This window comes from Trichosurus vulpecula, chromosome 1 (assembly GCF_011100635.1).
Source record: "Trichosurus vulpecula isolate mTriVul1 chromosome 1, mTriVul1.pri, whole genome shotgun sequence".
Lineage (NCBI taxonomy): Eukaryota > Metazoa > Chordata > Mammalia > Diprotodontia > Phalangeridae > Trichosurus > Trichosurus vulpecula.
Window position 1 is genome coordinate 260,580,830 of NC_050573.1, and position 27,144 is coordinate 260,607,973.

Sequence of the window (27,144 nt, forward strand, 5' to 3'; positions counted from 1 at the left end):
GGCTCTGTTACTTACAAGCTAGGTGACCTTTGCAAACCATTTATTTTTTGAGCATCCATTTTCCCACCTATAAAGTGGGAATCATATATCTATCTATCTATCTATATATGTATATATATTCATACACACACATACATATACATGTACATATATACGTGTGTGTATGTGCGTGTATCTCAAGCATCTACTGTGTGCTAGACCCTGGGGCTACAAAGACAAAAATGAAACATTCTTGGCCTTCAAGAAGCTTGCCTTCTATATAGCTCAAGGGTTGTTGTGAGAATCAAATGAAATAATGTACACAAATCATTCTGTAAGCACTAAGCACTAGATAAGTTATTTTCATTATTATTGTTGGTGAAGTTTGGGCTAGATCTTAGATTCCTAAGCACAACCATACTCATAAACTAGCCTGAAAGTCATCCTAAATTCTCAATTTAGGTCTCTTGATCATCTCAGAACTGATCACTTCCAGGACAAACCAGGACTATATTCACACTCTTCAGTCTTCTCTGAACCGCTATAAACTGGGAATCTATCCCAGACAGGATATTCACTCCTATACCCTACTTTGAAGAGATGAAGTTTAGGCAAAGGGAGTGAGACACAATCCTCATTCTCCCGCTCTCACTAAAATCAAATTGGGAATAACTGGGAGCAAAAAACTGCTGCAGGGCCAGAGTGACTTTAGAGACCTAAGATTCAATACCTCATATACATGTTGATGGGCTGTAACTATGTCTAGCTAATTCCACATGGAACACAATCAGATCCTATGTGAAGAAGAGCCATATGGACTATTGTGAGCTCCTCATAGCTCAAAAATGCCTTTGTTCTCAAAATGAAGATTTTCTAGACCATTGGTCAGTCTAAATTGGGCCTTCGGGCATCCTTGAACAGTTGCAAAGAAGTCAACCACATAAATGTAGTTGCTTTCAAATAAAACTCATTTCCTACAAAGTTTTTCCATGCAAATATATTTCCCCCCTAAGATCTAAAACCTTATGTTTTTTCTAGATGTCTTCAAACCAAGCATTAGATGAAGCCAGAGATTTTCACCCTTTGTATCCTACTACAGCCATGATGAACACTTAGGTGTTAGTCAATTTGAATGTTTCATCTCCTGTGTAGCTTTTCATCTCAAAACTTTAGGAAACGTATTTTCAAGGGAGTACCTAATTTACACCCACTGGACCCTCGTTTGTCGTCAGGCTGGCATGTTCAGGGAAAGTAATATAGCATCCTTTCAGAGGCTTGTTGAGATTCTGCAAAAGAAAATAGTGTGCAATTTAGACCAAAGAACAAAAATACATGCAAAATCTCTGGAATCTGAGGAAGGTTGTCAGAAAATTTCTAGTTCAATGAATTAAGCACCTGTAACTGCACCCTATTTAGGTTTGTAAGGTTTGTAAGAGTAGCTGGGTTTGCAGTTGGCTTTATTGTTTCAGCAATATTTCTGGGAGACCTCAGAGCCACTGGTCTGATGGTCGACTTAAATCCTTCATCCTACTCAAGTAAATGGTGCCTTTTGCTATCCTGCAAAGGTTCTTTTGGGGTGATACACTCTAACTCAAGGCCATGTGTGGGCCTCTGGGCTCTCTAGGCTTCTCTGGTTAGTTTGGCCCAGAATCCTGGCACCAGCTGAAATCCTTCAGGACAGCAGTCTTTTTGGTATATTAACCACATAATAAAAGATAAATGCAGTCAGAACAATGGTATTTGTTGTATTCCCCTGCCTCCTCCCTGCCCACTCCCCATACACCCTCCTCCTCACATCCCCTCACAATTAAGTCCTTGACAGGCCTGGTTAATTTTAAACAGCATGTTTAGAGTTAAGTGGAAACCGTTTATCAAGTGACTCCGAAGTGTTCAGGTTCGCTATCACCTTATTATTTGTTTCAGGGAATAACCCCTAAAGACAGGAAACTTTCATATGTGAGTCATCCTATGGGGGCAAATTGTATTTCTGAACTTTGATTTTTCTCATGTTCTAGCAAGATTCTTATCAGGATGCTGTGAGTCCAGGCTGTCTAGTTGAGCCACACAGTTCCAGGAACCACACAGTGGCTTCGAAGATGAATTCCTCCCCCGCCACATGGAAAAATTATCTCCTTACTTCACCGCACCCCGTTGTAAAAGCAATTTTGGAGGCCGTTGTGTGAGCAGTGCTATAAAAAGATTTTGTTATAGAGGGAAGGCACCAGCTTAATGATTCAGGAAGAGTATTTTTATATCAGAGGGGAAAAGCTTCAAGCTGAGACCTGGAGTTGAGGAATGAATGAAAAGTCCCGTTAGCCAAATCACCACACCATGTGGCAAAAGGTTTGGCTCCTATAACACAGCTTAGACTGGCCTTGTTCTGGAGCATAAATGTAAGGCATCTTTGAAAAATACACGGAAAATATGTGGTGGGTGTATGTGCTATTGTGTGTGTGAAGAGAGAAAGACGCATGGATCAAAGCTATGGTGGGATGGGTGTAAGGGCAGGAGAGGAGAAGGGGAAGAGGAGAGGAGAGGAGAGGAGAGAGAGAGAGAGAGAGAGAGAGAGAGAGAGACAGGGAGACGGAGACAGAGACAGACAGACAGACAGACAGACACACACACACACACACACACAGAGCTGGCCAGAGCCAGAGAGGAGAAGGGGGAAGGGTGCAGAGAGACAGACAGTGAGACAGAGGAAGAGAGACAGAGAGGGAGACAGAGGGAGAGACAGAGGGATGGGGGGGGGGCAGAGAGACACAAAGTGAGACACAGACAGAGACGGGAGAGGGTAGGGCAGGGCGTGGGGGTGAGGGAGAGACAGAGAGAGATAGAGACAGACAGACACACACACACACAGAAGAGAGAGACAGAGATAGAGAAAGAGAGAGAGACAGGAGAAGCGGGGGCAGAGAGACACAAAGTGGGAGAGAGGAGAAGGTAGGGCAGGGAGTGGGGGTGGGGAGAGACAGAGAGATAGAGACAGACACACACACAGACAGGACAGAGAGACAGAGAAAGAGAGAGAGACAGGAGAAGGGGGTGCAGAGAGACATAAAGTGAGAGAGGAGAAGGTAGGGCAGGGAGTGGGGGTGGGGGAGAGACAGAGAGAGATAGAGACAGACACACACACACACAGAGACAGAGAGAGAGAGAGACAGAGAGACCATGAGAAAATGAACCAACTGACTGACTGACGTAAACTTCCTATGAGAACTCTGTGTTCTGTGGCCAGGCTCTGCTAAGTAACAGAGAAAGGAGTCAGAGCCGTGATTATTTGCACTGACCAGAGTTTGTCTGGCCGGCCCTTGCTGTCTCCGCACAGTTGGACTAGATCATGCTTGACACAGTTAGAGGGAGAGCGAGAGAGGAGCCGTGGCTCCAGCCTGTCGGGCCCACTCGGCAGGTTGATGAATGTCCTCAGCGTTAAGAGCTCGCCACCCAGGCCAGTTCAGTCCATCCACAATGAGTTACAGTTTCCCGAGCTCCCTCCTAGCACCTACTCCCCCCACCCCCAGCCTCCCAGCCCCCTTCGCCTTCACCACGGGCTGCTCCCTCCATAAACAGAGTTTCTCTATCTTCAAAGCCCCAGTCATCATGTCATTGTGTCAGCTTCCAGCAGACTGGGATCACCCTGCTGAAAAGCATGTCTGGTTCTGACACGCACTCCTTCAGTTCTTGCAAATAAACAAGGCCTTACATTTTTCTCTTTCCATACAGATGTACATCTATAGATTATACATAGATTTTAAAAATAGAACCAGCCTAACCCCACTTCTTCCTAAATCTTAATCACCCCCCTCGCCCACTTTCAATGTTAAAAGCCCATTGAAAGGGGGGGTGGGTGGGCAGCAAAACTTCACAACTGCATTTTTACTCTGAGTATGAGACTGTCCCAATTCCGAGGCTGCTTCCGGAGGTTCGGGTCCATTCCTCTGGGGTCCTTTTCCTTTGCACGGGGTTCGTGGCTGCTAGCAGGCACTCAGAAGGAAGTGCTCTGCCTTGTTAGCTTTGAGGGAAAGTGGGCTTCAGGTCTCTTCTATTCCCACCAGCCTCTTTTCCTTTCTATACATCTGTTTTCATTTTCCTCCTGTTTAAACGCTATTCTTGCTCCTAACCCCCACCTCCCAGCCTCAGCTTCTCTCACCGCCCCCTCAATGGAAGATGAATTTCATCTGTGTCCATAAAGTGGCTTAGAGAGAGGATCAGTCAATGACTAGGAGGTTTACACCAGAGGAGAAAGAGAAAGAGGAAAAATTAATTCATAATTTAAAAAGTTAGATGAAAAAAATCCATCTCATAATTTCACCTTTCTCCTCTGCTTCTAGTAAGACTTACTCAGATGCTGTGCTACATTGGAGTAAACATAAGCATTTTCAGGTCTAATCCCAGGTCTCTTGACCTCAGTGAACCTCAGTTGCCTCATCTGTAAAATGAAGAAGTTGGACTAGATTTTTATTAATAAAAAATTGGTTATTTAATTTTTAATTTATGGAATAAAAACAAGCATTTCTATAACATAGTATAATAAAAAAGATGATTGCACATTAAAGTGCAAATCTGTTATCTACAACTTGCTATTCCTTTTAAACATATAATAAGGTAATCATGTAAATTTCTTTTTTTTTTCCTTTTTTTTTCTTCCCTCCCCTCCTCCCATCCCCAGTTGGACTAGATGGTTTTAATGTCTCTGATTATTTACTCTAAATAGTCATGGAGACTTTCAGCTATTTACTATAGCTCTCTGTGCCTCAGTTACCCTACCTATAAAATGAGTATAATGTTTTGGCATACCACAAACAATAACTAGTTACTCTGTTTCTTCTGAGTGTTGGTCCTGGAGTCCCAGAAAGATGCAAACCAAGCGTGAACATGAGACCCTCACAGAATGTGTTGAGGGGTAACAGAGAAGGAGTTGAAGAGCAGGGTAAAATACAAGCTCCTCTGGCCATTAAGGTCTTTCATAATCTATCTCCAACCTATCCTTCCAGAATGATTCCAGATTGATGAATTCAGTGCTCCCTCATCTACCATATTCCATCTCCCACCTCCACACCTTTGAACATGCCAGGAATGTTTTTCCCCATCTTTCCTATCTCACGGAATCACTAGCTTCCTTCAAAAAGCACCTCACATGCCACTTCCTACAGGAGGTCTTTCCTGCATCCCTTAGTTGTTAGGCCTCTCACTTCCAACTACATTTCTTCATATTCTTCTCTATATATTTTCAGAATACTTATGTGCATGAATGTTGTTTCAACCAGGAGAATGTAAGCCTTGAGTTTGTCTTTATCTTTTATTCCCAGCCACTTAGCATAGCAGCTGGCACATAGTATATTCTCAATAAAGGCTTATTTAATTAACTTCACTTGGGCAAGGTTGGCTGTAAGCAAAATTCCAAATGACTTCTGAAAAAAGCGGTGTCCTTGGCATCTTTTCTGTCTTTCCCTTCTTGGTACCCAGGGTTCTCTAAGACTTTCCTTCTTTCTCCCTTTTTTCCCCAAGCTTGTTCTTAGATCCCTCATTCACAGTAAAGTAGGCATGACTGATAGCAATCTAAAGTATTATAGGTGTTTGCATTTTAAAAAGAATCAAAGTCTCAAGCTGCAGGGATTCAAACAATCAGCAATTATTTGTCAGACTTTAATCCCTGGATGTCAGGCAGCAGTCAGTATGTGGGAAAAGATGTGGACATCGGAACCTTCCCAGAGCCTTCTGACATCACACCGTGAATGGCTTATCATCTCTATCTATGGAAAATGAGCTCTTATGAGAAGAATATTTCCCTGTTCTCCTTGAATGCAGATATTAAAAATTTATGTGTGTCTACATTATTTTGGGGACAGCTAGATGGAGCAGTGGATAGATGTCAGGCCTGAAGTTAGGAGGACTCATCTTCTTGAGTTTAAATCTTACCTCAGACACTCACTAGCTGTGTGACCCTTGGCAAGTCACATAAGCCTGTTTGCCTCAGTTTCCTCATCTGTACAATGAGCTGGAGAAGGAAATGGCAAACCACTCCAGTATCTTTGCCAAGAAAACCCCAAAAGGGATCATGAAGAGTCAGATACAACTGAAACAACAACCAATAGCAACCACTAAATGGGATCATGAGGAATCAGACACAACTGAACAACAGACATTATTTTTGTCCCTGTATTCCCAGTACCTTGCATATAATAAACACGAAGTAAATATTGGTTGAATTGGATTGTTTCCTACACCAGGCACTTCCCACTTTATGCATTACTCCCACTTGTGCTTATTTATAGTATAAGCATTCTATACTGAGGGAACTCATAGTTTACTACAAAGATGTTAAAACCCCTGTCTGTTGAATATAGTCCTAGCCAGATTAAAATGTAATTGGGAAATATTTAGTAAAATAAATAAAAATATAATAGAACATAGATAATATTAATGGATTTTTTAGTCAATATATGGCCTGCAAGATCCTTAATGGCCTCTGTTTCTATTTGAATTTGACACCACTGACTGGGGTATACATGAAGAGAAATGGACCCCTAAGAAGACTTTGTAGGGAGCAGGGAGGGGATAGACACGTAGTTCCTGTAAACTTTAGTCAGGGTAAGAAATGATAATGTATGCTATAAGCAAAAACCATGTACCTTCCACCTTCCCTTGTGCTTGAGAAGTTTCAACTGTCTTTCAGACTAAGGACACTATTGTGGCCCACTATTTTTTAAGAATTTCAATCAATGAATCCAAGAAAAATTTTTTTGTGCATTTATGTGTGCCTATAAGACGCTTATGGGCTCTGAAGATAAAAATACAGAGGTTGAAGCAATTCTTACTCTCAGGGTGCTTATGTTCTAATTTGGTAGACAAGCATATATATGAGTATATAAAAATAACTACAAAGAGAATAAATACAAAGTAGCATTTTTTCGAGGGAGGAAGGAAGGGCAATTGGGGTTAAGTGACTTGCCCAAGGTCACACAGCTAGTAAGTGTGTCAAGTGTCTGAGCTGCATTTGAACTCAGGTCCTCCTGACTTCAGGGCTGGTGCTCTACTCACTGTGCCACCTAGCTGCCCCAGCTTTTTTTTTTAAACAAATACTTATGAAATGGGCTGTGCACTATGCTAAGCTCTTTACAAATGCTGTTTCATTTGACCTTCACAACAACCCTGGGAGAAAGGTGTTATTATCACCCACATTTTATGGTTAAGGAAATGGAATTTCAAGGACTTGCCCAAGGTCACACAGCTATTAAGTACCCGATGCTGGCTTTGAACTCAGGTCATCCTGACTCTGGGGTCCAGTGCTCTGTGTACGTGCTGTTTCTCCTGGTAAAATACAAGTTAGCTTAGGAGGGAGGACACTAGCTATTAGGGGGAACAGGAAAGGATTCATGTGGAAGGTAATGCTTGCTCTCAAGGCTGTGCGTTGGGCATAAGATATCACAAAGGAATGGAGATAAGATGGGGTGTTATGAAGGAGGAACAGAAAGAAGGCCAGTTGGCTGAATCACAGAGTACAGGATGAGGAGTAAAGGAAAAGGAGACTGGAAAGATAGTCTGGGGCTAGGTTATAATGATCTCTAAATAGAGGAGTTAGCATTTTATTTTAGAGGCAATAGGGAACCACTGTAGGTGAGTGAGCAGGGGAGTGACATGATCTGATTTGCATTTAAGGAATATCATTTTGGCAATAATATGGAGGATGGACGAAAATGGAGAGGGACCAGAGGCAGAAAGACCAATTAGGAGGCACTGGGAGACCTAAACTATGGTAGTGGCAGCATGAGAAAAAGGGACGGATGTAAGCAAGGCTTGTAGATAGAAAAGGCAAGATTCAGCAAATGAAAGAATATGTCGGGCAAGGGAAAATCAGTCAAGGACAACATTGAGGTTATGAACCTGGGAAACTGGGAGAACAGTAGCATCTTTGACAGAAATAGGAACTTGATAAACTAGTAACTTACATAAAGTTCCAAGCATAAAATTGTTATTTCACTATTTTTTTTTTCCTGAGTATACTATACAGAACATTCTGTGTGTTGAGGGAACACATTTAAAGTTGTCTTGGGCAAATTACTTCTCAAGGCAGGTAACCTGGCTTCCAAGTCTCAACTCCTCTACTAACTAGCTGGGTGACATCAATCCCCCTCTGTGCCTCAGAACGTTCTGGGTGATTTCTAAGTTTCCTTCCAGCTTTGACATCCTGCGACCTTATGAGTTCATGACACAAACGGTCTCAGTGAAACAAGGAATTAGGATGAAAATGTCCAACTTATTTTTGTAGTATACCAGAGAATACACCAGACATAGAACTGGGTGAGGGAAAAGAAATACAGAATGACTGAATGCTGTTTAAAAAAAATGTTGATCTTTGGGTCCATCTTGAGGTTATTGGAATCCTCCCCTGCCAGTTGTTGTGTCAGACTATGAGCTCATTCGGGGTTTTCTTGGCAAAGATACTGGGATGGCTTGCCATTTCCTTCTCCAGCTCATTTTTACATATGAGGAAACCAAGGCAAACAGATTTAAGTGACTTGTCCAGGGTCTAGTAAGTAAGAGGCCACATTTGAACTCAGTCTTCCTGAGTCCAGGCCTGGTGTTCTATCCACCGGGCCATTTAAACCAGGCAATCACAAGTTTATCTTTATCTCCAAACTTAAATGAGATCACAAGTAAGGTGATACTGTTTTTATCATGAATGCTCAAAAGCTTAGTGGAAATGGAAATCAGAAGTGAGGAGTTTTCCTGTTATTTTTTCTTCGATATTAAAATTCAGTTGAAAAAGCAACCAGCAACTTTCCTTGGGTAGCATACACTAAACCAGGAAAGTAAAGTGCATGGAGGAGTAAACAAGGAACACCTTCTCTCCATACCCCCACCCGTCCTTTTTTTTTTAATCTAAGAAATGAGTCAGTGATAACTTTCATTTGCTCTTCTGGAAACCAGCACAGTTTCCCACTGAGTTCCTCAATTACTGCTTTCTACTCTGGCCCCAGGCTCTCACCAGGCTCCCAGCATCTTCAGAACGAGCCCCGGGCTATGGATTTCATTTCCCCCACAACCTAGTCAAGGAACCTTTGAAAAGTCAGGGAAGTCCTGAGTGTCAGATGCTTTGAAAGAAAATGAAAAGGGGTTCAAAACCACATGGAAAGTAAGCAGGGTAAATGTTGTACCACTTCTCAGAAGGAAGGGCTCTTTAGGACAGGCAGTTGGAGAACCCTCGTGAAGAGGCGAGAAGTTAGGAGCCTTATGCTATGTTTGTGTAGTAGAAACAGTACACCTTTATGCTGATTTGGGAGAGTTTTAAAGGTAGGAGATTTGTGGAATAAGCTAAGGATTAAAAAATAATCTCTCCTTGCTGGGTTGCAGGTGCAGAAGTCCTTTATGACATGGGTGTCAGGGGTGAGGACTAACACATTTATTGGAGTTTTATGTGTATGTATATTTTAAATTGTGGGTGACATAATTTGACCTGGAGTATATCTGAATCTGTGTTTGGTAATTGGGGTTTTATTGTATTAGGTGAGTGCACAGTTGCTCTCCAACAATTAAATTGGGATACAGGCTGTCTGAGAAGTAGCATGAGTCAGTGGGTGAAGCAATAGTGTCTGGCTGTTCCGAATCTGAGCACCAAATTCCGGTTGCATGACTATATAGGCTTGGGAAAGTCATGCGAATGTTCTATTGATGCTTCTATCATGTCTAAAATGAGAACAACACAGATAACTTTTGATTTGAAAAAGATCTGAAGATTTTAGTGGACCGCAAGCTCAATATAAATTAGCAGTGTGATATGGCCAAAAAACTGCAAACATGCTCTTAGGATTCATTAGGAAAGGTAAAGTTTCCAGGAATAAGGAGGGGATGGTAGCTCCATTGCACTCTCTCTTTATTAGACATTGACTAGGATGCTGTGCTCAGTTCTGGGTGCCGAGGTTTAAGATACTGGTAAGGGAGTGTGGTGAAAGGCCTTGAATTTACATTATATAAGGAATTAATGGAAGTAGGGGTGACTTGGTGAAAAGAAGACTGGGCAGGGAAGGTATCAAAATTGTCTTCTACTTATCCACTGCTAAATGGACTTGGAAGAAGTCATACACAGAACTGATCTATTCCAAATTTATGTTATCTAGGCTCTACTGGGCCCTCCCTGAAGCAAGCCAATCCTTTGACTCCTTCCTAATTGATTCTCTATCCCACTCCCCACAAGGGCTGTTTCAAACTGTCTCCTACTCAGACTTCCTACACCTCCCCCTTCCCCCATTCTCTCAAATAAGGGCCTTGATTCATGACATTACTAAGAAGATAGAGGTCATTCATTCTCTGTTAGCTCCCTCTCCTCCCCTTCTCTTCATCTCAGAACCCCTTGACATCATTTCCTATTCTCTCCTTTACTCCAGGCTCTGATAATGAGGTGGTTTTCATGGCCAGATCCTATTCCTCTACATATGCTTTTGATCCCATCTCTTCTTGTTTTCTCCGGAAGACTGCTCTCTTCCTGCTCCTTCTACTCTCTGTCTCTAATCTTTAATCTTTTCCTATCTACTGGTTTCTTCCCTGCTGCCTACAAATACCTCCAAGTATCCTGGATCCTTAAAAAAAACAAACAAAAACTCAACTAAAACGAAACAAAACAAAAAAAAACAAACAAAAACCCTTTCTTAGACCCTACTATCTCCTCAATTTAACATCCTAAATTTCTCCTCCCATTCTCAGTCAAAATAGAAAAAAAAAATTCATCCTAGAAACCATTCTAGAAAAAACATCTGTACTTATTGTTTCCATTTCCTCTCTTTTCACTCCTCAACATTTTACAATCTGACTTCTGACCTCATCACTCCTTCCAAGTTTCTAATAATCTCTTAATTGAGGCAGCAAGGTGGCCCAGTTGATAGAGCACTGGGCTTAGGTTCAGGATAGACTTGAGTTCAAATCTGGTCTCAGACACTCACTAGCTGTATGACTGGGCAAATCACTTAACCTCTGTTTGCCTAATCCACTGGAGAAGAAAATGTCAAACCATTCTAGTATCTGTGCCAAGAAAACCCCAAAAGAGGTCTGAAGAGTTGGACCTGACTGAATACCAAATGATCTCTTAGTTGCCTAATCTAATATTTTTTTTCTTAATCCTCATCTTTTCTGACCTCTCTGCAGCATTTGACAATGTTGACCACTCTCTTCCTGGATATTCTCTTGACTGTCCTCCTACCTCTCTAATCAATTTCTTTTGCTAACTTATCATCTTCCATATGGATATACTACCATGCCTTTTTCCCAGGCTTTCTTCTCTCTCTATGTTCTCTTACTTGGTGACTTCATTAACTCCGATCAGTTTAATCCGCATGTCTATGCAGTTGACTCCCTAATCTATACATATAGCCACCATCTTTCTCTTGAGCTCTGGCCCGGGATTGCTAATTATTTCCTATTGGACATTTAAAACTGGAAGTCCTATAGATGTCTCCAATGAAGAAACAGAACGCACTCTCTCTCTTTCAAAGCCCACCCCTCTTCTACATTTCCCTCTTTCTATTGAGGCTGTAATCATTATCCTTTCAGTCTTCCACATTTGGAACCTTGGCATTATCTTCAACTCTTCATTCTCCCTCATTCTATATGTGTAATCAGTTGCCAAATCTGACCATTTCTCCCTTTACAATATCTTTCACTTCTATCTCCTCTTTAAGTACTCACATAGTCACCTGGACTATTTAATGGCATCTAACTGATCTGTGTACTTCAAAACTGTCCCTAGTTCAGTCCATCCTCTGCATATCTGTGAAAGCATAAGCCTAACCCCTCATTCTTCTGCTTAATAAATGTCGAGATCAAATATGAACTTCTATAGTTTTAAAAAATTTTATTTATTTTCTTTTTAGTTTATGAAGTAAAACAAGCATTTCCATAACATAGTAGAATAATAAAAAGATATTTGTATATGAAACTGCAAATCTGTGATGTACAACTTGCTTTTCCTTTTAAATATATGATGAATTTATCATGTAAATTTCTTTTTTTTTCTTTTTTTCTCCCCTTCTTTCCCACCCTAGAGATAGCTACCAATGTATTTTGGTTTTTGAAGTCCTTCACAAAACAGTTTCTCAATCTCAGCATCCATTATTCTTCATTCTGTATTCTACCATCAGGTCAAACTGGCCTTCTTGAAGTTCCTCCATCTCCCATATCTGGGCTTTTGTACCAGCTATCCCTCATGTCTTGAATGCACTTCCCTTTCTCCTCTACCTCATAGAATCCCTAACTTCCTTTAAGATATATCTTAAGCACCATCTTCTACATCAAGCTCTTCACGATTCATTGCTCCACCTGCTTGTGTCCTACCTCCCTAAACTACCTTGCACTCATTTTGTATTGATTCTATTAAGGCTGACATATGTGCACGTTGTTTTCCCCATAGAGCATAAGTTCCTTTAGAGAACAAGGACTCAGTCAGTCAGTCCACAAGCATTTATTAAGAACTCACTATGGGTCAGGCCCATGCTAAACGCCAGGGGTACAAAGAAAGGCAAAAATAGACCCTGCTTTGAAGGAACTCACTTTGTCATGGGAAGGACAGCATGTAAACAGTTGGTACATACAGAACACCTACAGAATATGTGGAAGATATATGGAAGGAAAGGCAGTAGCAGCGGGGGAGACTGGGAAAGGCCTCTACTACAAGGTAGAATTAGACCTGAGTCTCGAAGGAAGCCAGGGAAGCTAAGAGGTAGAGGTGAGAAGGGAGTACATTGTGGACATGGAGTATGGCCAATTCAATGGCTTTGGAGATGGGGGAACAGAACCTTGGGTGGAAGTAAGCCAGTATAACGAGACTTTGTGACAGGGGTAAAAGGTATAAAGGCTAGAAACGTACAAAGGAGCACTCGGCATGAATGAAAATCTTGTTTTGTCTGATAAAATGTTGCCAGGTGGCATATTTTTGGGTGCCTTTGATTATGTGATGAAATAAAATTCTCAAGTGGAAACTACCTTTTTAATGTAAAAAATGTCATAGAAATATGTCTTGAGGAAAGATGTTAAAATTAGATGTCTGTTTTTTGGCCTAAATGAAGGACAAGAGGAGATTCTGGTGCAGGGATGTGCTGGTTTAGATTTTTTTTGAGGTCCTTTTCAACTCTTGAGGTTCTATGATTCCAAGTGTATTGTTGGGGAGCCTGAGGGCCTGTGTGTAAGTCTTTAACCTTTCAGGGCCTGATTTTCCTCATCTATAAAATGAAAAGCATGCATTACATAGCCTCAGGCCTCAGCTAGGTGGCAAAGTGGATAGAGCACTGGGCTTGGAATCAGGAAAATTAATCTTTATGAATTCAAATCTGGCCTCTGATACTAACTAGCTGTGTGATGCTGGGCAAGTCACCTGTTTGCCTCAGTTTCTCATCTGTAAAGTGAACTGGAGAAGGAAATGGCAAACCATTGCAGTATCTTTGCCAAAAAAACTTTTACAAAACACCAAAAAACCAACTCAAACAGGGTCATACAGAGTCAGACATGACTGAAATGATTCAACAACAACAGCTAGGTTCCCAAGAGCTTTAAATCTATGATTCTGGCACTACATGTACACAGTCTGCTGGGGAGATACTCTATGGATCCAGATCAATACGATCCAGGGTAGAGATAAGATAAAGAGCTCTAGGCATATTTGAGGAAATAAAAAGCACTAAAAATTTGGGAGGAGAGGAAGAGGGGGATTAGGGAAGACTACATAGAAGACAAAGTTCCAGGAGCTAAGCCTCGATAGAGAAGAAGGATTCTGAAAGGCAGAGATAAAAGAGAACACATTATCATATCATAGATAAGGGGAATGCATGGACAACTCCAAATATTTGAGTTTACTCAATAATTTCAACCTCTTTTCCTATCCAATATGCATGTAAACATACATATATAAATTTTATAAATATATAAAATATATAAAACCATTACATATATAAATATATATGTATATGCATGCATATACATATATATTTATATATCTTTAAACCAGAACTGGTAATGAATATTAAATCGATAATTTTCATAGCTTTTATTTATTCTATCTTGTAATCATATCAACCTTTGCTTGCTTCTTGCTTCTACTCCCTACTTCATCAGGTTGAGAGAATAAAAGCATTTTCTCATAGCAGATACAATTCAATTTCCTCCGTTCTGATGAAAACTTCTTCAAATTAACTACTAGAAATAGGCAGGATCAGTTCATTAATTTTCTTTAAAGGGCAAGGCCCCAGGACAAATACTTATTTTCCTGTCTGATGGTGACCCAAGCTTACAATTGCTCATACTGCCTTGCATGGTAGGAATGTAAATATCACCAAAGGTTGGTGTTAAGGGCTTCCTAGAGGCTTTCTCAAGTTTGGCTCAGAAGAAAATGATAATTAAGGACTAAGAATATATCACCAATGGGATTCTTCTGCTTCTACTTTCTTAATTTTTTTTTTTACTTTTGAAATACCAGAATGATAATCATGATGATGGTTATAATAATAACTCATATTTATAAAACACTTTAAAGTTCCAAAAGGCTTTTCCCTCTCAACAACCTTGTAAGGTACAGGAGATAGTGCAAATACTGATTTTCCCCATTTTACAAATGAGGAAACCTGAGATTCATAGAGATGAGGTGACTTACCCAACCTCACCTGAAAGGAGACGAGGCATATTTAAAATGGCTCTTATCACATTTTTACTTTGAGACGTGATGAGAATTGAGCATGAAAGTTTCATATAAGGAGCCTAGCATGTTTGCCATCATCTAAAGCAGAAATATAAAACGTCATCACTTGCTTCAGCAACCTTGAAGCTGTCCAAGTCATATTCGCAATTCTTTGTCCTCTTCAATAACAGGAATGTATATTTTAATGAACACCTCTTTATTAACAGTCACCACAAGAGCCAGAGTATCACCAACTCATATTTACATAGTGTTTTAAGGTTTGCAAAGCACCTGGAAACAGCCTTGGAAGGCAGATAGTGCAAATAAGATTCTCCTCCGAAACTCAGAGATTAAGCTTCTGAGTTGAGATGACAACCCCAACCTTCTGGTTTTAGTTCCAACCACAGGAAGAGAAGCAAAGATTTAGATAGTACGAGTACTAAGAGATTAATGCTATAAACTTAAGATAAATATACAAATCTGAGTCTGAGACCTCACTTGTAAGGTTTTTGCCGAAATGCTAGAAAACATTAAAGGTCCTTCAGAAAAATCAACACCCTTTGAGAGAGACTTTTCAGCAACTGGAATATAACATTACCTGTCTGGTGATAAGAAAAATAAACAAAACAATGAAACTGATTAGAAGATACTTGTGAGATATTCAAGCTTTGATGAGTTAAGAAAACTGAGAAAAACAGCCCAAGTATTTCCACTTGGGCAGGGGTTTGTTTGTGCTACTCATCTGAAATCAGAGCCAACAAATCTAATGGTTTTGAGTGGCCCTAAATGTTTTTCCACAGAGGGGAAGGTGGTTTCCATATTTGGGCAGCCATTTGGAAGTTGGTAAAGAAGGGTAAAATGTCATAGGGGCTTTCTTAGTTTTTCTGCAATTAACAGTTCTGCCCAGGGAACTCCCCACCTGACCTACTCACCACAGGAAGGCTGTTGTTTCAGGGTAGCCAGCTCTGTTCCAAAATAGAGATGGGCTAAAAGAAAAATGTACAGAGGGAAGAAAAAAAATCACCAATGACAAGAAAAGCTTTGAATTACTGTGTCCATAAACCCCCCCTTTTACAGCCTTGTAACCATTTTAAGACCCTAATTAAGGTTTTACAAGGAAAGGTTGTTTGACTAGAGTTATAAGAAAGGGCCTTGCTGTCCACTGGTTTGGGCCCAGGGACTGGTGTTCAATTTCAGCTTTCTCAGCTGCAGGGCTACTCCACATTGAAAGATAGTCCCATGGGTTTCTCCTAAATAATATACATATAATTTTTCACTGAACTCAAAACTGCTGAGAGAGTAAGACAGGTGAGACTCTAGGCTCAGCTACACAGCTCAACATTCAACCAATAGCAGTGAATAGAACAGTAAAGTTGTAAGAAAAGTCAGTGATTTGGCAGGATATGTGCTATTTTTTTGGATTGACTTTGCTGCCCACACATGAATGTGTACATGCTCTGCCATCTACTCCATGACTATGCTCAGATACATTTGTATAGATGTTCTGTTCAGAGTTTTAGTTTGCTGAGGAGTTTGGGGCTCCCATCCTTATGCTCTGAATTACATTGGGCGGGCTAAGGGAAACACTTCAACGGTTGACTTACCTCTTACTCCACTTAGTATTTTTTTTGTACTGTGAGCAGACTTGGAGGGGGGCTTTGGGCCCCTCAACATTTATGCTGGAAATGAATGGCAGGCCACCAACCCTTCTCTTTGGTGTTTTAATGGTAAGGGAACTGCTGCAGGAAAGCTAACACGGGGGAAGAAGAGGTCGACACTATTAAGGATGGTACCTTCAAGAAATATCAGTTCTCTGAATAAGCATCCAACAGGAAACCACAACATTTACCACAGTGGGCTGGACCACAGACCACAGACTGAGAATAGATAGGCAACAGCTTCCTGGATCTGGTGGTAATGCTTGCCACGGCTGGGATGGAAGCAGGTGATGCCTGGTGGGGTTGAGTTTGCTTGGTCAGGACCCTGGAGGTTTGAAGGCTTGTTTAACAGCCTGATTTCAAACTTATCACTGGAAGCAAAACAAGTACCATGCCACTGAGGCTTTGCTCAAGATACTATAAAGTTAGCAGAAAGGAGACTCTTCCCCACCCTCACCCTACCAATTCATTGGGTACCTTTTAAAAGCAGGCCAAGAAAATGGGAAAAAGTGAGGGAAGTTCATAAATCAATCTTAATTCATTCTTTTCTTTATTATGAAAGTGTTCCTTATCTATCTTTCATTCTGATCTTTTAATTACTCTATAGACTATACTGATGCAACTCTCAATTTACATACACATCCATCAGTGTACTTTGTATACTGTGGAGTGGAGAGATACCAATATGGGTATGGTGTAAGAGAAACATTCCTTATCTATTATCACCTAGGTACTAATTCTGTGTCTCTGTGCAATTAGATTTGGCTGGAGACTGGAATTCATTTCTCAGCAGGATTGCTCAATGAATTACTTTTATTGTGTCTTCATTACCCCTACTGGGGGTCCCTTCTTATTAGGGCTGGAGAAAATGTTGCCCCTGGCTAAATCCAGCCACAAAAGATGAAGAAGTGACTGATAATGTCCCCTAGGTCTTGGATAGCACATCAATTTCCTTTCCTACAAGTTGCAGCCAAAGAAGAGTTGAATGCTGGCTACTTTTAAATTAAGGAAAACAAAATACACGTTATCTGTGGAAATTAGCGGTGAATAATACTTTCTCTCTCCCAGTTGTACCGAGGGCCAGATCAGGCATCTTAAAGTCATGAAACTTTCTTGTTTTTTCTGATGCAAAAGATTTGAAAACCAAGCATTCTTCTTCTTCTTTTTTTTTAAAGCTGGAGAGAGGCAGCATTGTTAAGAATATAACTGTGGTTTGCAAACACCTGCTCACACTCCCACACCCTGCATGCATGTACAAGTAGGTTTTTCAGCAAGTACAGGTCTATTTCCCAATTGCTGCAACAGGTAAAAACTGGCAGCGTTTCTTGGCAGAATATGCACCCTAATTGTTCTTCTAGCTGATACCTGTTCTGAAGTATCTCCAAATGGATTTATTATAAAGTCCTGATACGATCAACCAAATTATGAAGAGTTCCTGTGGGTTTGCTGTCAAAATGCAGTGCTTATATGACCACGTAGAAGGAAATCAGAGACACAAAGGTGAGGTCCGAGGTGGTAATGTGTAGTTATTACCACTGCTTGGCTTACCCAACCAAGCTGGGCAGAACAGGTGTATGCTGAAGTGACTCTCACCATTAGGAGACAGGCCCTCAGGGGGACTGCAAGCAGAAGCCTGCCATGAAGGCTTCAGGAGTGATGTGTGAAATTCCAAAAAGGCCCTGAGTTTGGGTTCAGTTCAGATAAGCACCCACACGTTTGGATCTTTGGATTGTCTGTCTGAAAAGTCTCACATCTCATGTCTGTTAAATCTGACTGGAAATCTTAGTAAAAAGCTATTTCTCCTGAGATTTTTGGTACTTCCTGTAACTAGTCAGGCCCAAAATACCACACAAATAGCCTTTCCATTTTTGAGACCTCCCGAGATGGAATCATACTGGAAAAAAACCTCTTGCTTCCCTCTTTCTATTGTTCTGTGCTAAAGTGTTTGTTTAATGAATGAAATGCTGCCTTTTAATGATGGTGGGGCATACTTTATACATACACCCATAAGCAGAGAAAAAACATGATATCTCAGCTCGTTAGATTTCAGAAATTTACAAAAGCAATGAAGGGAGTAGGATTCTTGTTTTTTTATTCAAATGTTTTGGTTGTTCATAGATTGTTTTCATGGTAAATGAATTTTTACCATTTTTATTCATTATAAAGAGAAAGGGGACAATATGGGAAGCTGGAGAGAACACATGTATGTTGAAAGCCCAAGTTTCCCAGAATGGTTATAATACTCACCAGATGACATTTGTTTTGATTGCTTGAAATTCCTAAAATGGAAGACCTTGTACAAGTAGTAAGTACCTATAGGAATGTCAGGCAGGTAGGTGGTTCAGTGGACGGAAAGCTGGGCCTAGAGCCAGGAAGATTTGAGTTCAGATCTGGCCGCAGTCACTTCCTGACTGTGTGACCCTCAAGAAATCATTTAACCTCTGCTGCCTCAGCTTCCTCAGCTGTAAAATGGTGATCATGATAGTACCTACCTCCCAGGTTTGTTGTGGAGATGAAACGAGATAAAAATGGTAAAGTGCTTGGGCACAACACCTAGCATATATTAAGTGCTATATTAATGCTAGCTATCTCGTTACACCTGTTGGTGCAGACACAGGACATGTGACAGAGGGATTCTATGAACCACTATTCACAGAATGCAACAGCTAAAAAGGGGGATCATTTAATTCTGGGGTTCTTTAGCCTGTTTGTGTGTCAAGGCCCCCTTTGGCAATCTGGTGAAGCCTATGGATCTCTTTTCAGAAGAATGCTTTTGAGATTCAAAAAATAAAATACATAGGCTTACAAAAGAAACCAATTATGTTATAATCCAGTTATCAAAATATTAAAAAATGAAACAAGTAGCTAGACTCCAAGTTAAGAACCCTTGATAGTGCAACTTTATAAATGAAGATGATCTGAAAGTTGAAGTGATTTACTGAAGGTTATTTATATAAGTAGCAGAGCCAGGATTCTTCTCCAAGTATTTTGAGTCCTTTGACTTCAAGGCCAGGTTTTTCTTTCTTTTCTTTTTTTCTATTGTTGTTGTTCAGTTGTTTGAGTTGTGTCTGACTTTTTGTGACCCCATTTGGGGTTTTCTTGGCAAAGATACTGGAGTGGTTTGCATTTCCTTCTCTAGCTCATTTTACAGATAAGGAAACTGAGGCAAACAAGGGTTAAGTGACTTGCCTAGGGTCATACAACTAGTAAGTGTCTGAGGTCAGATTTGGACTCAGGTCTTCCTGCCTCTTGGCTCGATGTTCTATCCACTGCACCACCTAGATGCCCCTTTCTCCCATTATATTTCACTAAATATACTTTCTCCCTCACAGAGGTCTTAAACCTTGAAAGTCCTCAGTCTTATCCCAAAATGTAATGTTTTTATTTGCTGTTTACTGACTTAAAACGTCAATGGATCTCTCTGCTCTTCCTGCCACAAAAGCTAACTATTAGCTAGTGGCCATCTTCAGTGTCAAAAATGGATGCCTTTTCCAATGGGAAAACATACCATTGCATATGCCATGCCTATATCCAGATAAGACAACTCTTTTCTACTATAAGAAGAATCAAGAGGGCTTTGGAAACATTATCTCCTGAATTATAAGGGCCATTTCTTAGTATATGGGAGGGGTGTGGGTGAATCCATCTTGATGGAAAGTGTAACACTGGGGAATTGATGTCAGAGCTAGAAATGTGTTTCTACATTAGTTTCTCTGTAAGTTACCTTTCTTATTGATCGTGTTTTTGGAAATGAGAAAGAATGGAAGAACATAAACTTTTCTGTGCACAACCTTTCTCGGGGGGTTTGGGGGGTTCTACCCTCTGTTTTTCATTCTAATTCTCTCATAATGAAATAATGAATCAGTTTTCCATGTGTTCTCTGGTCAGACTAAGGAAACTCGCATGCTAGGGCTCCCCTTGACTTATTTATTCTTCCTTCACTGATGTGGAAATGATGGTGAGTAAGGGCCATTTGGGGGAAAAGTTCTAATTGGTAGTTGATCATAACGTTTAGGAGGTAACTTCTTGACTTGGCCAACACTCTGCTCTTCTACAAGGAGGCAGTGAATTGCTATGAGGGGTGGGGTGATTTGGCAGCTGTCATTCTCTCTTGGCACACTGAGAAACCTGCTCTGTCTGGTGAGGAGAGCAAAGTTGTCTAAGGAAGCCTGTAGGGTGGACTCCTAGAGAGATCCCAACAGGCTTTGTAGGCTCATTTGCTCAAGCTGCTTCATGAGTTTTGGGGCATGAGTTTTACATGTTTCCTTGTCAGAAACTCTTCCTTATCTTCTGCTCTGTGTCCCCAGTTCTGCAGATACGGAGGTCAACCAGGGAGGCAGCTCATAATTGCAGAAAAGTGTTATGTCTGAAGCAGAATGATAGAGAACATTTGGAAATATTTGAAGGAAAGATCAAAGCCTCTGCCTTTAATTACCTAACCCCACCTAATTAGTTGCTGCCTAGCCTCTTAATCTTCCATTTTATGATTATTGATGGACTGCTGCCCTCTCTGCTCCCTTCTTTTGGCCTCAGCTATACCCTGAGCTGCTTGGAAGTTTTTCAGAGCTTTTCTAATGAGAATTAATTACAGTTTTATAATGGAGAGTCAGGGAAGAATGAGTGGAAGAGGGAAGAAAAGGAAAAAGACTCTCATTAGAAATGGAGACTTCCTCTGACAAGCTCAGAGCCTGTGTATACTTGTGAACAGAAATCATAATTTTCCACAGTTTTGGGATGCTAGATGAACATTGTGAGAGAGACTGGTTATCCAGAATATGGATTCTGGACCCATTCTCTCTGCCAAGATATTTTTCAATTCCTGTTAGATTTCTGAGCTATAGTAACACCCAAATGAACAAATCCTTTGGAGGTAGAGGAGGACCAACCAAAAAAACAAATGAAAATCTGGCTTGGGTGTGGAGTCAGGGAGTCAGGGGAAGTTCTGGTTTCACTGTTAGGTGCCTGGTGGAGATGATGCTTCATATATGAGAACTCTTGTGAATATCAGATCATCATCTGGCTCTTGCTATGGCAATTCCCAGACTTCTCAACCTACAAATACCAAAGAAAACTTAGAAGGTCAGTAGGAAATGTCTGTTGGGACCTGGGTGAGACAGGAGCAGGGTCTGGGCCCCAGCCCTAGGCTGGAGCTGGCAGCTGCGGCTTCTGGAGCTCTTGACCCACAGATGGTGAGAAGATTGAGCAGCTGATCACAGGGGGATTACAGGGATTTCTTTGCTTATGCTGAGGCAGGATTCTCTTGCTTTGTCCTGCTTGGATGTGGGTCACAGTCCTGGGTGTTGATCCTGGGGCAAGGAGGAGCACTAGTGTGGCGGAGCCTATGGTGGCTGTGGAAAAGGAATCCTCCTCACAGTTACAAGGCAGAGAAGAGTGTTTGTGCTCACTCACAGGCCACAGCACAGGCCAGAAGAGGAGTAAACACCTCTTCTTTCATCATACCACCTTAGAAGAACTGAAAATTTACAGGCCCCTAGAACTATCTCTGAAAACAGCTGCACAAAACCCCTGAAGCTTGGGACAGTACACCCTCCACTCTGGAAGCAGAGTCATACCTTAGCAAAGAGTTAAAAAGTCAAGTAATTATCTGGGAAAATGAGCAAACAGCATAAAAAATTCAGACTATAGAATCTTACTTTGGTGACAAAGAAGATCAAAATGTACAACCAGAAGAAGACAACAAAGTCAAAGCTCTTACACTCAAAGCCTCCAAGAAAAATATAACTTGGTTGCAGGCCATGGAAAAGCTCAAAAAGGAGTTTGAAAATCAAATAAGAGAAGTAGAGGAAAAATTGGGAAGAGAAGTGAGAGTGATGCAAGAAAATCATGAAAAATGAGTCAACAGCTTGCTGAAGGAGACCCCAAAAATACTGAAGAAAATAACACCTTAAAAATAGACCAACCCAAATGTCAAAAAAGGTCCGAAAAGCCAATGAGGAGAAAAATGCCTTAAAAAGCAGAATTGAGCAAATAGAAAAGGAGGTCCAAAAGCTCACTGAAGGAAATAATTCTTTAAAATTTAGAATGGAGAAAATGGAAGCTAACAACTTTATGAGAAATAAAGAAGTTATAAAACAGAGCCAAAAAAATGAAAAAATAGAAGACAATGTGAAATGCCTCACTGGAAAAACAACTAACCTGGAGAATAGATCCAGGGGGGATAATTTAAAAATTATTGGACTACCTGAAAGTCACGATCAAAAAGAAAGCCTAGACATCATCTTTCAAGAAATTATCAAGGATGCCCTGATATTCTAGAACCAGAGGGTAAAATAGAAATGGAAAGAATCCACCAATTACCTCCTGAAAGAGATCCCAAAAGGAGAACTCCTAGGAATATTGTAGCCGAATTCCAGAGTCCCCAAGTCAAGGAGAAAATACTGCAAGCAGCCAGAAAGAAACAATTCAAGTATTGTGGAAACATAGCTAGGATAACACAAGATTTAGCAGCTTCTACATTAAGGGATCAAAGGGCTTGGAATATGATATTCCAGAGGTTAAAAGGAGTTAGGATTAAAAACAAGAATCACCTGCCCAGCAAAACTGAGTATGATCCTTCAGGGGAAAAATGGACATTGAATGAAATAGAGGACTTTTAAGCATTCTTGATGAAAGATCAGAGCTGAATAGAAAATTTGACTTTCAAACACAAGACTCAAGAGAAGCATGAAAAGGTAAACAGGAAAGAGAAATCATAAGGGACTTATTAAAGTTAAACTGTTTACATTACTACGTGAAAAATAATATTTGTAACTCATGAGACTGTTCCAAGTATTAGGGTAGTTGGAGGGAATATATATCTATAGACAGAGGGCACAGGGTGAGTTGAATATGAAGGGATGATATCTAAAAAATAAAATTAAGGGGCGAGAAAGGCATGTACTGGGAGAAGGAGAAAGGGAGAAGTAGAATGGGGTAAATTATCTCACATAAAAGAGGCAAGAAAAAACTTTTGCATTGGAGGGGAAGGGGAGGAGGGAAGATAGGGGAGGGAATAGAGGTAGTGAGTGAACCTTACTCTCATCAGATTTGGCTTAAGGAGGGAATAACATACACAATCCATTGGGTGTAGAAATCTATCTTGCCTTACAGGAAAGTGGGGGAGAAGGGGATAGGAGAGTGGAAAATGATAGAAGGGACAGCAGATTGGGGCAGGAGGTAGTCAGAAGCAAACACTTTTGAAGAGGGACAGAGTTAAAGGAGAGAATAGAATAAATGGGGAGTGAGATAGGATGGAGGGATGGCTATTATGGAAGTGTTTTGCATAACTACACATGTATAACCTATATTGAATTGCTTGCCTTCTCAATGAGGGTGGGTGGGGAGGGAAGAAGGGAGAGAATTTGAAACTCAACGTTTTAAAAACAAATGTTAATAATATTTTTTACATGCAACTGGGAAATAAGATATACAGGCAATGTGATATAGAAATCTGTCTTGCCTATCTTGCTCTATTTCCATAGATTCCATACTGCTAGCTTGCCATAGAAGGGAAGGCAATAAAAGAAGGGGGTGGTGATAGAAGGGAGGGCAGACTGGGGGGTAGGGGTAATCAGAATGCATGACTTCTTGGAGTGGAGGGAAAGGAGAGATGGGGAGAAAATTTGGAACTCAAAATCTTGTGGAAGTGAATGTTGAAAATAAAAAATAAATAAATTAATTTTAAAAAAGAAAAAAAAAAGGAATGGTAGAGTATAACACCCACAACAAAAAACCTCATTTGGAAGGCAGTCAAGGAACTTTAGAATTGGATAAGACCTTAGTAATTATTTGGGGAAGGCATGACTTCCTGAGGTTTAATTGAGATTTATGGAATGTATATAATAATTCACCATTTAAGGATTATACAATCATAAATCTAGAGTAGGAAGAAACCTCAGAGACCAGTTAATCTTATTTTATAACCCTCTTATTTTATAGACCCACACAGGTTAAGTGACTTTACCAAGGTCACACCAGTGGTAAGCATCAGAAGCAGGATTTGAATCCAGGTCATCTGGTTCAAGGATGACACATAAATTTCTGAAGCATTCCACATTTTTGTTCTGCTGTGTTACAGAAATTTCATAAATTTTCATAAATTAAAAATAAAGGGAAAGAAAAAAGAAAAGGGAAAAAAGAGTCAGTGCTCTATCCGCTGTACCATGCTGAAGGCATGAAGGAGCACTAGATTGGACGTCTGACAGGGAAGAAGGAGACCTTGGCTTGAGTCCAATCTATGTCATTGACTTGCTATGTACTTTTGGATAACTTGCCTATCTAAGTTTTCTGGACTGTAGTTTATTTGACCATAAGATAAAGGGGTTGTACTAGATTGGTGTTTCCCTTATGATTTTCTGTGGCAAAATTTTACTGGCCTTCAAAACTGTTACTCCTAAAGTCCTTATATCTAAAAGTCTATAACCTTAAAAAATGGACCCTTTCTCATCTTTTTCTCCTGATCATACCCTTTTGCCTCTCTTTTCCCTGAGCCATAAAAAAAAAAATCAGTGCCACAACAGTAGCAGTATAAGGTAGAAAATTTAGACATTTTTTGCTCAATAGAAATACTAAATTAGATAATCTCTATGATCCCTCCTAATTCTAATACTCTGATCTTCAATTTCTATGTTTCTCTCTTGGATAATGAAATTTCTGGCAAAATGCTTCCTCTCCATGAATAAATATTAATTATTATTAATGCATTAAGAGAAGATATAATATTGTTTTGTCCTGCTGTATCAGTGGTCCACAACTTTTGGTCTTTGTCCAACTTCTGGCACTTTGTCAAGAGCAAAAGACCCCCCAAGGACAAAGCGTAACTAGGCTGGACAACAGTGGTTTGCTCCATGTTGGAAAATTTATAGGGTACCAGCAACTGCACATCCTGTATTGCTTTCTCTCCTGCCCAGTCGCATCCCCATCTCCAGCATCAGCAATGGCCTGTTTCTGGGGCATGTTCCACTCTCTCCCACAAGGTGACACCCCTCCCCCCTCCTTATATCACCCCATTCTAGACACGCATGAGCACTTGCACGGGTGCGTGCACGCGCGCGCACACACACACACACACACACACAATATTGGTTATTACTCTGCTAAGTGGACAACCTACTCAATATGTTTTTGTTTGCCACCGAAAAGAAACAAAAATTTTATGGAGTTTTGGGCAAATAAATAACCATTAAAATTGCTTCTTTTTATATGCTTTTTAAGGAAATGGAAATTTTCAGTAGAAAGTATACTCTTAAAAATCTGCATATTTTTGGTCTGGTTTATGTGAAGGACTCTGAAAGACCATTAATGGTCCAGGGTTCAAGTGTTTCAAGCTCCTGTCTTAGGAGGAAAATGCCATGCCCCACAATAAGTGTAAATGTGAAAGTTTGGACATAACTGGGGTTTTCTAGGCAATATTCCACATTTTTTCTTTTGAGGACCCCGTTTTAGAAAGTGAATATTTCAGGCCATTCCCTTCCTGCTCCACTGGCAAATGATTGAGTTTTGTAGGCTTGCTTTCAGGTATTTTATTTCCCCTTTTCTCCTTTGCTCACAGTCTTTTGACTTAGATGACTAGATGCTAAAATTTCAGAGTCCTTTCTTCCCTGATTCCTTTTTATGGATATCTTAAAGACTTTAAATCTGCTTATAAAAACAAACAAAAAAAATCACCACCTCAACAAATAACACTCTTTCTTCCCACCCTCAATATAATCTCTCCTAGTCTCTAGCATTTTCTGGCTTCCATATCAAAACTTGAAGATCTTTAGGTTCTAGTTCCTCCTCAGGATGCCAGTGCTCTTCTATGTCAAATCTTTTGGGGGGAGGGGTAGATACTGGCTATTCCCATCTCACCTAGGCTGGCAGTGCAGCAACCACTCGTGGGCCAGCCCACTGCTAATCAGTATGGAAGCTTTTCTCCACTCAATATTTTCTAACCTGCTTTCTGACCTATTGGCCAGTTTGCTCTTCCTTAGGCAGCCTAGGACCCGGCCCCACCAACTCTTGAGGGCTTACTATGACTTAGTGGGCACATACCATTAGTTTTAGCCTTATTGTATCCTTCCCAGGGACAGGGATTATAGGAGTTTGCCACCATGCCTGGCATTGTCAAATACTTTCAAGGAACACCTGCCAGCTAGTTGGTGGTATGTTATGCCTATAACTTGGATTCTCAAAAGACCACAGTCACTGTTGGTGAATTACTGCTAGCTTTCCTTTTCCTTTATGGTATATAAAACTACATGGTGAATTAGGAGATTGCAAGACTTTTACTCCACGTTTTCGGTAAGGGTGAATATTGCATGGCCACTTCTGTGTTTAATTTTTACAGACAGGTATCAACTCAAGCTCCATTTTCTTCATGGTGTCCCAGTTGCTAGTCTTTCCCCCTCCAAAGTCACTTTGTTTCTACCAAATGTGTTTTCTGTATGTCTTGTTGTTCAGTTGTGTCTGACTGTTTGTGATCTCATATGATGTTGTCTTGGCAAAGATACTGGAGCAGTTTGCCATTTCCTTCTCCAGCAGACTAGGCAAACAAAGGTTAAGCGACTTGCCCAGGGTTGCACAGCTAGTAAGTATCTGAGGTCAGGTTTGGACTCAGGTCTTCCTGACTCCAGGCCCAGCGTTCCATCCACAGAGCCATCTAGCTGCTCTTTTGTATATATCTACGCATATATGTATATGTATACATATAGACATAATACATACATATTACGTGTGGATATATGTTGTCTCCCCTGTTAGAATGTTACCTCCTTGAGGGCAGGGTCAGTTTCACTTTTGTCTTTGTATCCCCAACGTCCGGCACAGTGTCTTGCACGTGGCAGGTTCTTAAAAGTTGGTCTGATGGCCTCA